The sequence below is a fragment of the Cupressus sempervirens genome, chromosome 4 (genome assembly GCF_028749045.1).
Source record: "Cupressus sempervirens isolate cs-2001-9-10 chromosome 4, ASM2874904v1, whole genome shotgun sequence".
NCBI lineage: Eukaryota > Viridiplantae > Streptophyta > Pinopsida > Cupressales > Cupressaceae > Cupressus > Cupressus sempervirens.
This window is the reverse complement of record NC_143121.1, coordinates 470837036-470851395: the sequence shown is the minus strand read 5'-3', so window position 1 is coordinate 470851395 and position 14360 is coordinate 470837036.

Sequence of the window (14360 nt, the reverse complement as noted above, 5' to 3'; positions counted from 1 at the left end):
ATGGGAAATAATGGAACCATTCCCATAGTGAGAAAAGGATCTATTATGGTCTACACCAAGCAAGGTGAGAAGAAGGAAATAAAAAATGTGTATTTTGCCCCTGGTATGAAGTATAACTTGATGAGTGTTGGACAACTCATTCAAAATGGATACAAAGTGCTGATGGAAAATGACAAGTGTGTCATTCATGAGAAGGATGGGAGTTATAGATTACTTGTAGTAGTCCAAATGACAAAGAACCAAATGTTTCTGTTGAGAATAGAGACATGTTTCTCTTCTCAAGTCAATGCTACACCTCCCAAGCATGCATGTACAGTAGTACACCATCAATCAAATCTTAGGAGTGTGATTAAAGACACCTACAAGCTTTGACATCTTGGGTATGGACATCTTGGTTTTGTTGGTTTAAATTTGTTGTCCAAGAAAAGAATGGTAGATGGTTTGCCAAGCATTGTAAATTCATATGACAAGTGTGAGGCTTGCATATTGGGTAAGCAACATAGGCTTCTCTTTAATTTTGAAAATTCTAGAAGGGCTAGAGCACCATTAGAATTGGTGCATTTTGATCTGGTAGGCCCTATGCAAACTACTTCTATTGGGGGCAGTACATATTTTATGACATTCATAGATGATTTTAGTCATAGGACATGGGTGTATTTCTTAAAGAATAAATTTGAATCTTTTGAAAAATTTGTTGAATTGAAAGCCTCGGCTAAAAAGGAATGTGGACACTATATTAAAGTCAATAGATCAAATAGAGGAGGGGAGTATACCTCCAATATGTTTGTAAATTTTTGCAGGAAAAATGGCATAAGAAAAGAGCTTACAACTAGTTTTACTCCACAACAAAATGGAGTGGCTAAGAGGAAAAATAGGACCATTGTTGAATTGGCAAGGAGCATGATGAAAGCAAAAGGGCTCCTAACTAAATATTGGGGAGAGGCTATAGCAACAACAATATATTTGATCAACAAGTGTCCTACAAAATTAGTTCGTGACAAGATACCTCTTGAGGTTTGGTCAAGGAATAGATGGACAGTTGAACACTTGAGAGTGTTTGGATCTGTAGCATATGCACATGTGCCTAAGGAACAAAGGCAAAAGCTAGATGAAAAAGGTGTGAAATGAATCTTCATAGGGTACAACTATGAATCAAAGGCCTATAGGCTATATGATCCAATTAACAAGAAGATCATCATTTCAAGAGATGTGGAGTTTCTTGAAAATTAGTCATGGGATGGTTCAGTAGATGAATCCTCAAGCACTTCAAGTAAAATGCCTACTATTGAAGAGGAAGAAGATGACATTAGTGATTAGTAAGAAGATGGAGTAGCAAATATAGAGTGCACACAAAGCCAAAAAGGGAAGCAACCCTTAACATGCCAAGCATTCAAGACAGCCCTAAGCTACTATGCAAAATAGTAGTAGCAACAATACTAAAAATTCAAATTGCATTCTCACCTCCCTATTTCCAAGAAAGACCAAGAGTCTAAGGGAGATATACCAAGATGAAAGGTATGATGAAGATTATGGAAAAAGAGGGGTACAAATTTATTAAGACAAAAAGAAATACAACAAGGATAGCTCAACAAGGAGCTCGATCTTGAGCAACAAGATCATCAAATTCTTGCACCATCTCAAAGGAAAGTTGCCCCCTATCCCTAATATTCCAACCCGAATCATGACTAGAAGCCCATTTGGCTAAACAATTAACAACTCTATTCCATTCATGAGGAATATAAGTGAACCTAATGAACTGAAAAGAGGTAGAAAAGAGAATAATCTAATTAACAACAATGGCCAGCTGCCAACTAACATCCTCAAGCTCCTATGAGGAAAGAAAGTTTGGCACCACTTGGGAATCAGACTCACAAATAATATTACTGCATCCCTGCAAGCAACACTATTTGACAACATATAAAATAGCCTAAGCTTCCATGAGATTGTTAGTGTAATCACCCTTATGAACTGAGAAAAAGAATTTAACATCACCAGAATTGCATCAAGCCACTCCCCCAATACAAGCAAGGCCTAGATTCCCTTGAGAAGAACCATCAACGTTAATTTTTAGAACTCCATAGGGAGGAGGATTCCAATGCCCATCCCAATTCACCTAAACTTTCCTTTGATGCTGTGGCTACTTGGACACAGAAGGAAACCTTTGAGCTGTAGCCCCATCCTAAAGATGAAAATTGAGGTGATTGCTTATAGCAAGATCAACTGGATCCATACCCCCATCTAGCTCACACTTCACTCATATAGTTTCCTGAAGAGAATGTGAGATCTTCCACCAAAGATGCAAAATAGCAAGCCAAACATCTTAGAATATTTGATGATTCCTCTCTAGCTAGATATGCCAAAGAATGAATGATGGGCCAGCAATCCAAGTAGCATGGAGAGGAGAAGACTTGGAGGGAGCATTACCCAAGTGGGCCCAAAACTTAGGCAAAGAGGAAGCATGCCTACAAGAGTAACCCCAAGCACTCCACCAAAGGTACCATAGCTGAATAGAATAGGAGCAATGGAATAAAAGAAGGGAGACAAACTCCTCCCCATTACTACACAAAACACAATAAGAGGGGCCCTAAAATCCATGTTTACAAAGATTATCCCATGTAAGAAAGAAATTGTGAGCCACTAGCCACATGAAAAATTGCATTAGGACCAAGAAACTTTATTCCAGACTTGCTTCCACTATGGGACCTCAACATCCCCAAATAATTGTCTAGTTATCTCTTGATACCCAATAGAGACATGATATTTACCAGACAAGGTACCTCCCCAAGCCAAAACATCTGGACCTAGCAAAGAGGAACACACTCTAGAGGCTAGAATCTGAGAAAGCTCCTAACAATCCATGTCTGTGCCTCTAGGAGGCCACTCAGAAGAATGCTTCCATCTATAACCAACAACAGGTCCCAATTGATAAGGAGTCTTGTAATGAGCCACTTTATCCCATCTAGTAGCATGAAAAGAGTCACAAAGAATCTAAAGATGAGGGTACATGGATAATATGGATGGGAATCCATCCCAAGCATTAGACCAAAACAAAGCCTTAGAACCTCCTTTACATATCCAGAACAAACCCCTCTTGACTAACACTGCACCTATCTTTAGAGTATGCCAAACCATTGAGCCATGACCTTTAAGAGGAAGCGTAGAAATAGAGCAAGGATCAGCACCATGAAAATATTCATGAATGATAATACGATCTCAAAGTTGATGTTGCCCAGAGCACCATTACCAATAAAGTTTAGCAGGCAATGCTTGACTACTCAAGAGAGCTGATTGAAGACCAAGACCACCCTCCTTTTTAGGCCTACAAATAGTCTCCCAACTAATCAAGCTCCATTTAATACTATGCAAATTACCACTCCAAAGGAATTGCCAAGAAAGAACATCAAACTCCTTGAGAAAGTAAATAGGAGTAGCCTGAACCATGCTTCTATAAGTAGGAAGAGCTTGGATAATAGATTGAAGAAGAGTAACCTGAGTAGTAGTAGAAAGCCATCTATGAGTCTAATGATTTACCTTATCCTAAATCTTGGTAATCAATTTTTTCCAGAAGAGACATGGCTACCTAGAAATAGCAATAGGAATGCCAAGATAAGTCAAAGGAAGTGACCCAATCTGAAACTGTAGGATACCAACAATCCTATGCTTAATAGAATCAGGAGTGTTAAAAAAGTAAATGGAAGATTTTTGCTCATTAACTTTTTGGCCTAAATCTGCAAAATAAATGTCCAAATTATGTCAAAAGGCTTCAACATCCTTGATCCTAACAAGACCCACAAGAGTAGAATCATCAACAAATTGAAGATGGGAAAGAGAAGGTAAACCATTACCCCACCACCACCCCTGAATAGAATTCTAGGACACTGATACTTAATGAATCTACCCAAGCCCTCAACCTTGATGATGAATAGATATGGGGAGAGGGGTCACCTTGGTAGAGGCCTCTAGAGGCACCAAATAGCTAAGAAGGTTGACCATTAAGAAGAACAGAAAAAGAGGCAGAAGTAACACAACTCATAGTCCAACTCACCCAGTCAGAACTAAATCCAAAAGAAAGAAGAATGCTCCTTGGGAAACTCCATTTAACTCTATCATAGGCCTTAGCCATATCCAACTTAACAAACATTTCTCTCTCACTTGAAGTTGCCATAGAGTGAATAGCCTCAATAGTAATAACCACCCCATCCAAAATTTGTTGTCTAGCAACAAAACCACCTTGTTCTTTTGAGATAATAATGGGAAGCCACTTTTTAGTTCTCTCAGCAATAAACTTAGTAATAACTTTGTAAACCGCATTACATAAGGCAATTGGTCTAAAAAACTCCAATTGATTAGCAACCTCTCTCTTAGGAATAAGAGTCAAGAAAGTAGAATTCAAAGCTCGAAGCATCTGCTTGCTAGAATAGGATTCCCTAACCACATCCAACAAATCATGATTAATGATGTCCCAAAATTCCTAAAAGAACTCAACTAGAAAGCCATTAGAACCAGGAGCCTTCCCCTTAGGCATGCCAAAGACCACCTCCTCTAGCTCTTCCAAAGATATTGGATGCATGAGATAATCATTCATTTCCTAAGTGATAAGGGAAGGAATACAAGACAAAATAATATTTTATTCATTATCAACAAGAGGAGAGTCCTTAGAGAAGAGGGTACAAAATTACCAAGTAGCCTCTTGGAACAAAGCTAGCAAGGAACTCAGTTGAATACCTTGAGAATTAACCAAAGAAGAGATATTGCTCTGATTCTGGCAAGATTGCACTCTGTTATGGAAAAAGGCAGTGTTTTGATCACCTTCTTGGAGCCAATCAATTCTAGCCTTTTGCTTCAAAAAAATTTCGTCTCGAAGTTCCCATTCTTCTCGAGATTTAGAAGCAAGGGATTCAACCCTTCCAAGATCCTCTGAGAAACCTCGATCTCTAATCTACCTTGTGATGACATCAAGATCTTCTTGAGAAAGCCTCTTCATAGAGTGAAGGTTTCCAAAACATTGTCTATTCCATATCTTGAGTTGCCTTTTAACATATTGAAGCCTTTTAGAAAATGAGAACATAGCAGTACCATATGTAGGAGTGCCTTCTTTCCACCAACATAAAACAAAATCATGAAGAGAGGAGTCATGAAGCCACATCAACTAGAACTTATAAGGAGGATGCTTTGGAATAAAAGCCCCAATAGAAAAAAAATTGATTGGCCAATGATCAGAACCACTCCAATCAAGGATTTTTTAAGAGAGATTAAGGGTACCACTAATCTAGAAGCAAGAAACAAGAAATCTGTGTAGATGTTTCGAGATAGAATCAACCCCAGACCTTCAATTATTCCAAGTATAGAGACCATTAGAAGGCTTAACATCAGAGAGATGCAAAAGAGATATGTGCTACTGAAGAAGAGTAGAAGAAGGCCTCAGTCTAGCCAACCCACCTTGTTTCTCCTCCAGACTTAAAACTAAATTGAAATCCCCTGCTAACACCTCAGGTTGATAAGGGTGAAAATTTATAACATATTGAATATGCCTCCAAAGTTCCTCGTTTCCCACAAGATCAATAGGTGCATACACATTAGTAACCATGATTACCTCTCTTGAGTCTAAAGTAGAGGCCACCATAGAGAGAGCTAAGTGAGAAGACACCCAGCCAAGGGGAGAAATTTTTTGTGGATCCCAAAAGATAGCCAAATCACCAGCACTACCCATAGCCCCAACACACTGGCATTGGCCATGATACCAAATACTAGAAGCATGTTGGACCATAGACTCCACAGAAAGCTTAGTCTCTTGGATACAAAAAACATTAGGACAATGATCAACCACCAAATTTTGAATAGCCTTTTGTCTAGGGATTCTATTCAACCCCCTAACATTCAATGAGAGAATAATCATGATTGAGTAGAATGGGGAAAATGAGCATCCATAGGTTTCACTGACCTAGACTCAATCAATATATCTCTTGTGAGTTTAATCTTCTCTTGGTTTGTTTCGTGCCCACTCCTTAGAGGGGGAGTAAAAGAAACCCACTTAAAGGGTCTGTGCATCAACCCCAAGGGGAGAGGAGATCCCTTACCCTTACCTGATGGTAGCACATCATTAACCAAGTCAGCCAGAACAATGTCATTATCCTCCAACATTGCAAGTGTCACTAGAGCCACTGACACAAGAGCTACAAGGACCTCACAGTTCTGATATACCACAACTTGGGAGGCCCCACAAGCATCATTAGGTACAAATCCCTCATTTGGGAAAATTGGGTCAGAAGAGATAGGAGGAGGAATACCCTCCTCTAGAACCATACTATCTAGCATCTCAAAGTGATTAAAACATGAATAAGATATTCTTTCTTTCAAAGGCCTCTTTTGACCATGCCCCTTAGCTCGAGGGCGAGCATGGGTAAATCTATTCTTATCCTGCATTTGAGCCTTACCCTTTCCTAAAGCATCTTGCAGACTCTTCCCCTTGGTAGTATTAGCCATTTGAGATTGTCCTTTCCCTGTAGTATCTACCAAACCACTAGCATTGCCGGCTGTAGAATCATCCACTCCTTTGGAAGTCAAGTTAGAGGGGTACTAGCACTGAAAATGACCATACTCATGACAAATCTGACAGCTGAAAGGGAGGAATTCATAATCTAACTGCAGCACCCAAAAAAAAGCCCCAAGAAAAATTTCCAAAGAATCTAGTAATGGGTTATTCAAATTAATTTTGACATAAATTCTAGCATAAGAAATAACCTTTTTATCAAGGGATTGATGTGCAATCATAGTCGACTTTCCCGACAAAGCAACAATTTGCCAGAGGATGTCTTCACACCAAAATTCCAGGGGAAGGCGAGGCATGCAAACCCAAACTAGCACTATTGAAGGGAGATCCTCAACATTATTAAATCTTGAATGCCAGGGTTTGAGAAATAACCCCACATGGTTGTAGAAATAAGGGCCTCCTTCAAAAACATGATCACGATTAGACATGCAAGAGAATACAACAAAAAAATAACTATTCCCTGCCAACATAATCTCCATATTGCCTTCCACCTGCCATGAGTGGTGGATCCATGCCTCAAGAGTGGATAGGGAAATCTGGATTCCAAGAAATTTGCATATCAAATCATGCTTGGTCCAATATCCAATGTCCTCCATTATAGCCATTGGAGGAATAACCAAAACATGGCGATCATGGCTACGTGGAAAACAACCATTAACTTTTTTCAACTTGGAGCTCTCCCTTGAATAAAACAATTCAGATCTCATTGCATGCATAGTTGGAGAAGAACCATTTGTTCTCACCAAAGAAGAAGAAATCCCAGGCTCTACTATGTAAAAAATAAAAACCCCAATCCAAAATCTACTACAGAAGATTTCCAAAAGCTAGAACCCACACAAACTTTGTCCAACAATCAGCAATTCAAATAGAATAGGGAAAAATATCAGTAAAGATCAAACATCAATCATAGGCTAGGGATAGGGCCCTACCCCAGTCAACAGCCAACACTTCTCCACCTTCTTCTCATGATGAAGATTATGATGAGAGTGTAAATTTTGCATTATTTTCTCATAGTGACCCAATTTATTTTGAGAAAGCTGTGAAAGAGGAGAAATGGTCTAATGCCATGGATGAGGAAATAGATGCTATTGAAAGAAATGAGACATGGGAGTTAACTATATTGCCTTCCAAGAAACAAGTAATTGGAGTGAAATGGGTTTATAAGACCAAGTGCAATGCTGAAGGAAAAATAGATAGGCATAAGGCATGTTTAATGGTTAAGGGGTACAAGTAGCAGTATGGCAGAGATTATGATGAGACATATGCCCTAGTTGCAAGAATGGAAACCGTGTGTGTTGTCATAGCTATTGTAGCCCAACACAAATGGAAGGTATATCAAATGGATGTGAAGTCTACCTTCCTAAATGGTGTATTGAAGGAAGAAGTTTATGTGGAGTAGCCACCTAGTTATGAACTTGTAGGTGAAGAACACAAGCTGTATAGATTGAAAAGAGCTCTTTATGGGCTCAAGCAAGCTCCGAGGGCATGGTACAATAGGATTGACTCATATTTGATGAGCAATGGCTTGAGCAAAAGCAAGGGTGAGCCCACACTTTACATTAAGGTAGAAAATGGTAATGTGTTTATTGTTGTCTTGTATGTTGATGATTTAATTTTCACCAAAAATGACAATTTCCTAATTGATGAGTTCAAACAGACTATGAAAAATGAGTTTGAAATGATAGACCTAGGTCTCTTGAAGTATTTTCTAGGCATAGAAGTAAAACAAATGCATGATGGCATCTTCATCTCTCAAGAAAAATATGCAAGGCAGATCTTGGAGAGATTCAAAATGTACAATAGTAAGGCAACCCCAACACCAACAACAGTAGGCTTGAAGTTGAGCGAGGAAGATCGTAGCAAAAGTGTGAATCCAACACTATACAAGAGTATGGTTGGAAGCTTGATGTATTTAACTGCAACTCGACTAGACATAATGCATGCAGTAAGTTTGATTTCCAAATTTATGGAAACACCAAAGGATTTCCATTGGCAAGTGGGAAAGAGGATCCTAAGGTATGTGAATGGTATCAAGGGATTTGGAATTTTGTATACTGCAACAAATGATTTCAAATTGGTTGGTTATACAGGTAGTGATTGGGCTGGAAGCTTAGATGATAGGAAGAGCACTTACAGATACATGTTCCATGTGGGATCGGGTGCTATTTCATGGGTATCCAAGAAGTAACCTATTGTTGCTCAATCTAAAGTAGAGGCTAAATAGATAGAAGCAAATGTAGTAGCATGTCAAGCTATTTGCTTAAGGAGGATCTTGACAAATTTGAATGAAAGGCAAGAGGTTGGAACCACAATTTATTGTGACAAGAGCTCATCAATTGCACTGTCCAAGAATCCACTCTTCCATGGGAGAAGCAAGCATATTGAGATTAGATATCACTTCATCAGAGAGTTGGTGGAGAATGGGGATATCAAAATGGAATTTTGCAAGTCTGAGCAACAACTACCAGACATTTTTACAAAGCCCTTAGGCATTGGAACTTTTTTATACCTAAGAGAGAGTCTTGGTGTAGTTGATTTGGATCAGTAGTGATCCTTGTTTGTTTGGCTTAGGACAAATGGGGAGTGTTCAAATATTAAATGCTGTAGTTGTTTGTCCCTAGAGCCAAACGCCCACCTACCACCCTAACAACCAACAGAATGATCAAAAAATTTAATGCGGGTAGGTGAGTTTTTCAAATTTGGAAAAGAGGGGAAATTTTTTTTGGCAAGAGACAAAAGGAATGAATTAGTCTCATTCATTCAATTGAAGAAGTAGAAGCTCAACAGATCAGAGTGTTGCAGAGAAGAGAAAAGAAGGAAGAAGAAAGAAATTGATCAACATATCTAGTCATTTAAAAGACAGAAGGAAGTTTGTTTCATGCCTGTAGTTACACATGTTTCTTCTCTTGTCATTTTGTAAGTTAGTTGTTTATTGCATTTGTCCTTTGAAGCAGTGATTGCTCCAAGCTTTTTTGTATGCAATCGTTAGAGCTGTAACTTGTAAGTTTAAATTTGAAGATTTCAAGGTTATTTTAGGGTTTTCTAGTTGAAGCCAAATGCTCCTAAATTTTGTAATAGTTTTAATCAAAGTTGAATAGAAAGTAAGCAAGCATACTTGAATCTATTATTCTTCATTTATTTATTATATTTGAGAAGTTTATTGTTGAAAGCTTCATACTTCGGTCCTCTATTTTTAATGGTGAAAATATCTAGGTTTTAAGTCTAGTCACTCGGTCTTGTCTTTGATTGAGTTTTCTCTTTGCAATTATTACTAAGCTCACTCGGCATCCACTTCCACTGAGGACCACTTTGTAGTGGTTATCGAGCTCACTTGGCATTGCTTGTTGTTGAGCTCACTCGGCATTCCTTTGTACTGAGTTTCCCTTTGAGTGTCGAGGTCACTCAACTTCCTCTTGTGTCAAGCTAACTTAGCACCCTCCTGTCACTCAGCACCCTTTGGTTGCCCAACAAAACTATCACTCAACACCTTCATGTGTTGAGTGAAATTTTAAGGTTTGTGATTTCATTTCTCACAGTAATAACTAATAGACGTGGCTATCTTCCATCTAAATTGTACAATTGATCAATTTAAAAAAAATAAAAAACATCATATATTTTTTTTCAAAATTTTGATCTTCATGATCTGCATAGTTTGTAGTCCAAAACAACAACAAATTTGGAAAAAAAAATCACTACATTCTCTTGAATCTAGCAAAAAAAAAGTTTGACTTTGTTTTCTCTTTAGCATTTTGGATAGAGATTAGCGTGAGATGTTTTTCTAAAGTTAAAATAATAGAAAAACATATTTTCTATTCTAATTAATAGAAAGATGCTATATTTTGTTTACTTTATAAAATAGACAAGATATATATAAATCATGATCTTCTCTTTAAAATGAAAACAAAAATAATAGATAGAAGATCCACTTTGTTTATTATATAAATAGCTAAGAAAACTTTCCATTTTATGAAGAGATTTTTGCCCACAAATATATAATGAAGATTTATTACATTTTATCTTCATTTACTAATTTTAGTAATTAAATTATGCTCTAGATTTATCATAAATATCATAAAAGTAGAATGAAAATTTATTTTATTCTATATTCCATAAAATAATTAAAACTAATAATATTAAATCTTTTGATGATTATTATTTGGTCTCAACTTTTTTAACTTCTTACTCATTACTTAAAAAATATTATAAATTTAAATTTTAACTCTAATATTAGTATTACGCTGGTTGCTACTCTCAAATAAAGGACCCTTGTGATCAAACTATTTCTATCGCATGAGTATTCTAGAGTAACTAAATGTGTTGTGTTTTATTCCAAGAACACATTCTCTATTTGATAACATTATTCTAATGAATAAATATAATCAACACTTGGAAAAGTTTAATTAGTTGAATGTGTCTAATTTGCATGGGTAGTAGTTAAGCATATAAGTCCTTTATTTATCATATTAAATTTAACAGGTGAATATTGTTATAATGCATCTAGTAATGTGATGCATGCTTCTTTTTCGATAAAGATAAATCTAATAGACAAGCTTGAGTAGGACACAATTCATTTAATGTACATTATAGTGAAACCTTAATCAAACCAAACAAAAAAAAACTATCACATTTATACTTGGTATAAAGGATAGCTTATGTCTCCTAAGAATGTAGATCTTTCTCCTTTAAAATTTAATTTTCAATAGTTCAAGTATATTGAATATTTTATGATCATATTATGGTTCTAAATTTTTGAGTTTGGCATTCTCTACTACAAGTAGGAAAACTATTAGTAACAAGTTAGAGCAATGTGAGTTATAATAGTCTAAAAAATTTGTGAGAAAAATATTTAATTAATAGTTTATTAAGTGATAATTTTATCCAATAAAATTTTTTATTTAACATGAGGTGTATGATTTTTAGGCATTACAGAGTATTAGTTAAAATAAATGGTAAGACAAAAAATTTATAATGCCCATACCTTGTCCTAAAAGTAGTTTTGGGTATGTCTTATTCCTTGATCCAACATTGATGATACCTAGATCTCAAATCAATCTTAATAACACTATTTCTCCCTTCATTTGATCTAACAACTCATCTATTCATGGAAGAGGGTATTTTTTCTTGAAGGTTACCTGACTGACTATTCTGTAATTAATGTACACTCATAACGTATCTTCCTTCTTCACAAAGATCATTGGGACCCTCCATTGTGATATAATAGGGCATATGAACCCTTCATCTAAAAGTTCCTACAACAACACCTTTAGTACATACATCTCAGTAGTAATAATTTGGTATAGAGACTTGGATTGAGGCTTACTTTCAGACATCAAATCAATAAAGAAGTCAAACTCTCTCTTTGGAGGCAATTTAGATAATTCCTCTAGAAAGACATCATGGAATTCCTATTAGATAGAATAATCTTCTATACTAAGAGGAATATCAAGATCCTTTACATATGAAACATACATCATGCACCCCTTCCTCTTTTCCCTTTTTAGTTGCTAGAATAAATCTATCTTATCTGAATACGGATTTTCACACCCCAAACTATTGTAGGCTTACCTATATCATCTCGACATTTAACATCCTTATCTTTATAGTTTACTATAATTCCTCTATGCTCATTCAATGAATTGATGTCCAAAATGACATCATAGGATCCCAAAGGGGATACCTAGATGTTTAGTTGTGTTTGAAAATTTGGGAGTTCCAACTTACTACAAGCTAAAAACTACTCCACCCTGAGCCCTACTCTATGTTCTACCAGTTATGGTTCTGACATATAACCTAGTCTAAATGGTAAATGATATACAACTAGAGGATCTATAAATCATTCAATAGCTCCTATATCTATCAAAATGGAAACATTATGACCAAATATCATACCAACCATTTGAATACCTGTGTGGTCTAGAAACCTACTTGCTTGGTCAACTGCGATATGAATTTGATGTTGAGTTTGTGGATCTTTCTCATCTCTGTACCATGGGTTGTACATTAAAGAAATGCACTAGCATATTGGTCACCTCCACAAGTAAAAAAACCATCTTGTGTTCCCTATTTTCCCTTAGGCTTGATCAGAGTCTTATTGTTAGAGTCCCTTCCAATATTACCTCAACTTCTTCGCCTCACACTCTAAACATGTTGACACTTAACATCCTTCTATTTTCTATTTGAAAATTCCTCTTGAAACTTAGGAAGCATTTTTTTCTTTGAGTTATCCTTATTATAGGTACCTACAATAATTATTGTTCCTATCTTAGGGCATTTCTAAAAGCAAAGTCCATGGTCTCGGGTTAATGCATATCAACTTTTGAACCAATCTCTAAATGCAACCCAAGAATTAACTTGTGAGTTCTAAATCACTTATCCTATTGGTGCTAAGGTACATAATTAACCAAATCACAACTTCTTATGATACTAAATAACACTCAGCACACCTTGAACTATGTTCTAAAATTCAACCACCTTCTAATCATAAAATAAGTATGGTAACCACGTCTAATAGAATAATACCAAGAAATTCTCCATGTAATATCTATAGGTTGTAGTATCTACCTTTCCATCTTGTTATCTAACCATCTCATGCCTTCTCCAATCAACCAAAAAGTACCCCACATAGCCATACACTCAAAATAATGATTTTGAACATGAAAATACTTCTCCATTGTTATAATCCATGCCTCAACATCATCACCAATGGTCTAAAGGTAGAAGGAATTACCTCCTTGAGGTCTTTTCTCATCTCTTTTGTAATTCTACCATGTTATTAGCTACATCAATAGCTCTATGATCAACATCTCTTTTCAATGGTTCCTTATTCCTCCTATCCTTCTCTTCTTTCCTCTAAGCTTCCAACTACTGATCCTCTAAGATTCCTCATTTTGTGTATCTACTAAATCATCCTCAAGATGATCCATATGATTACATTATCTCTATAAAAGGTTTCCTTTTTCAATCAAAAGGGCCAATATATAATCTAGCCATATATAAGGCTCATTATTTTGTTCAATACTAGTTTTCACCCAGTTGCTATTTTTGGTCATTATGATGAGTGATTAAATCTTGCACCAAGCATACATACCAAAATTAAGAATATTAGACCAAGGACCTAGAATTTAAACATAAATCTAATGCAATATGTAAATATCAAAATTCTCATACAAATTCCACATAAGTATAGAGCTATAATATTTTCATAGTCAAACACATAAGTTAAAGCCAATTTATTGCTAAGACTAGACAACTTAAAATTATATTCTATTCATAAAATTAAATACAATAATTTGACCAAACTATCTAATGATAAAACAATGACCAAGTCAAATAGATAACCATGTGAAGTCAAACATACAAATTCTAAAATATACAATGAAAGTAACAAATACCACAAAGGATAGCGACCGACTTGTCATGCATCAATACATCACAAAAGTACAACATAGATTACTATACCTACAACAAATACAAGATCATGAAGGTCAAACTAAAATGTGATACAATAATGTCATTAGAGAACTTCCCATATGCATAACCCTATCTCCTAAGCCATCAAATGTGCCTGTCCATCTACAAATATGAGTTGAGACTGTTATTTAGCCATTTTTTCTGGCCAACCATATATTGGTTAGCTCTCCTAGGGCTCATCTTAAAATGAAGAGTGCACCTACCTACTTGATAAGCCTAGCAACTTGGTATTGGTGGATCAGAAGGAATTTGGTGTGCCTATTTGACCATCTACTTTACACATGTCTAAGTAGAATTAAACACAAATGTGATAGAAATATTTAAAATAATAACTAACATA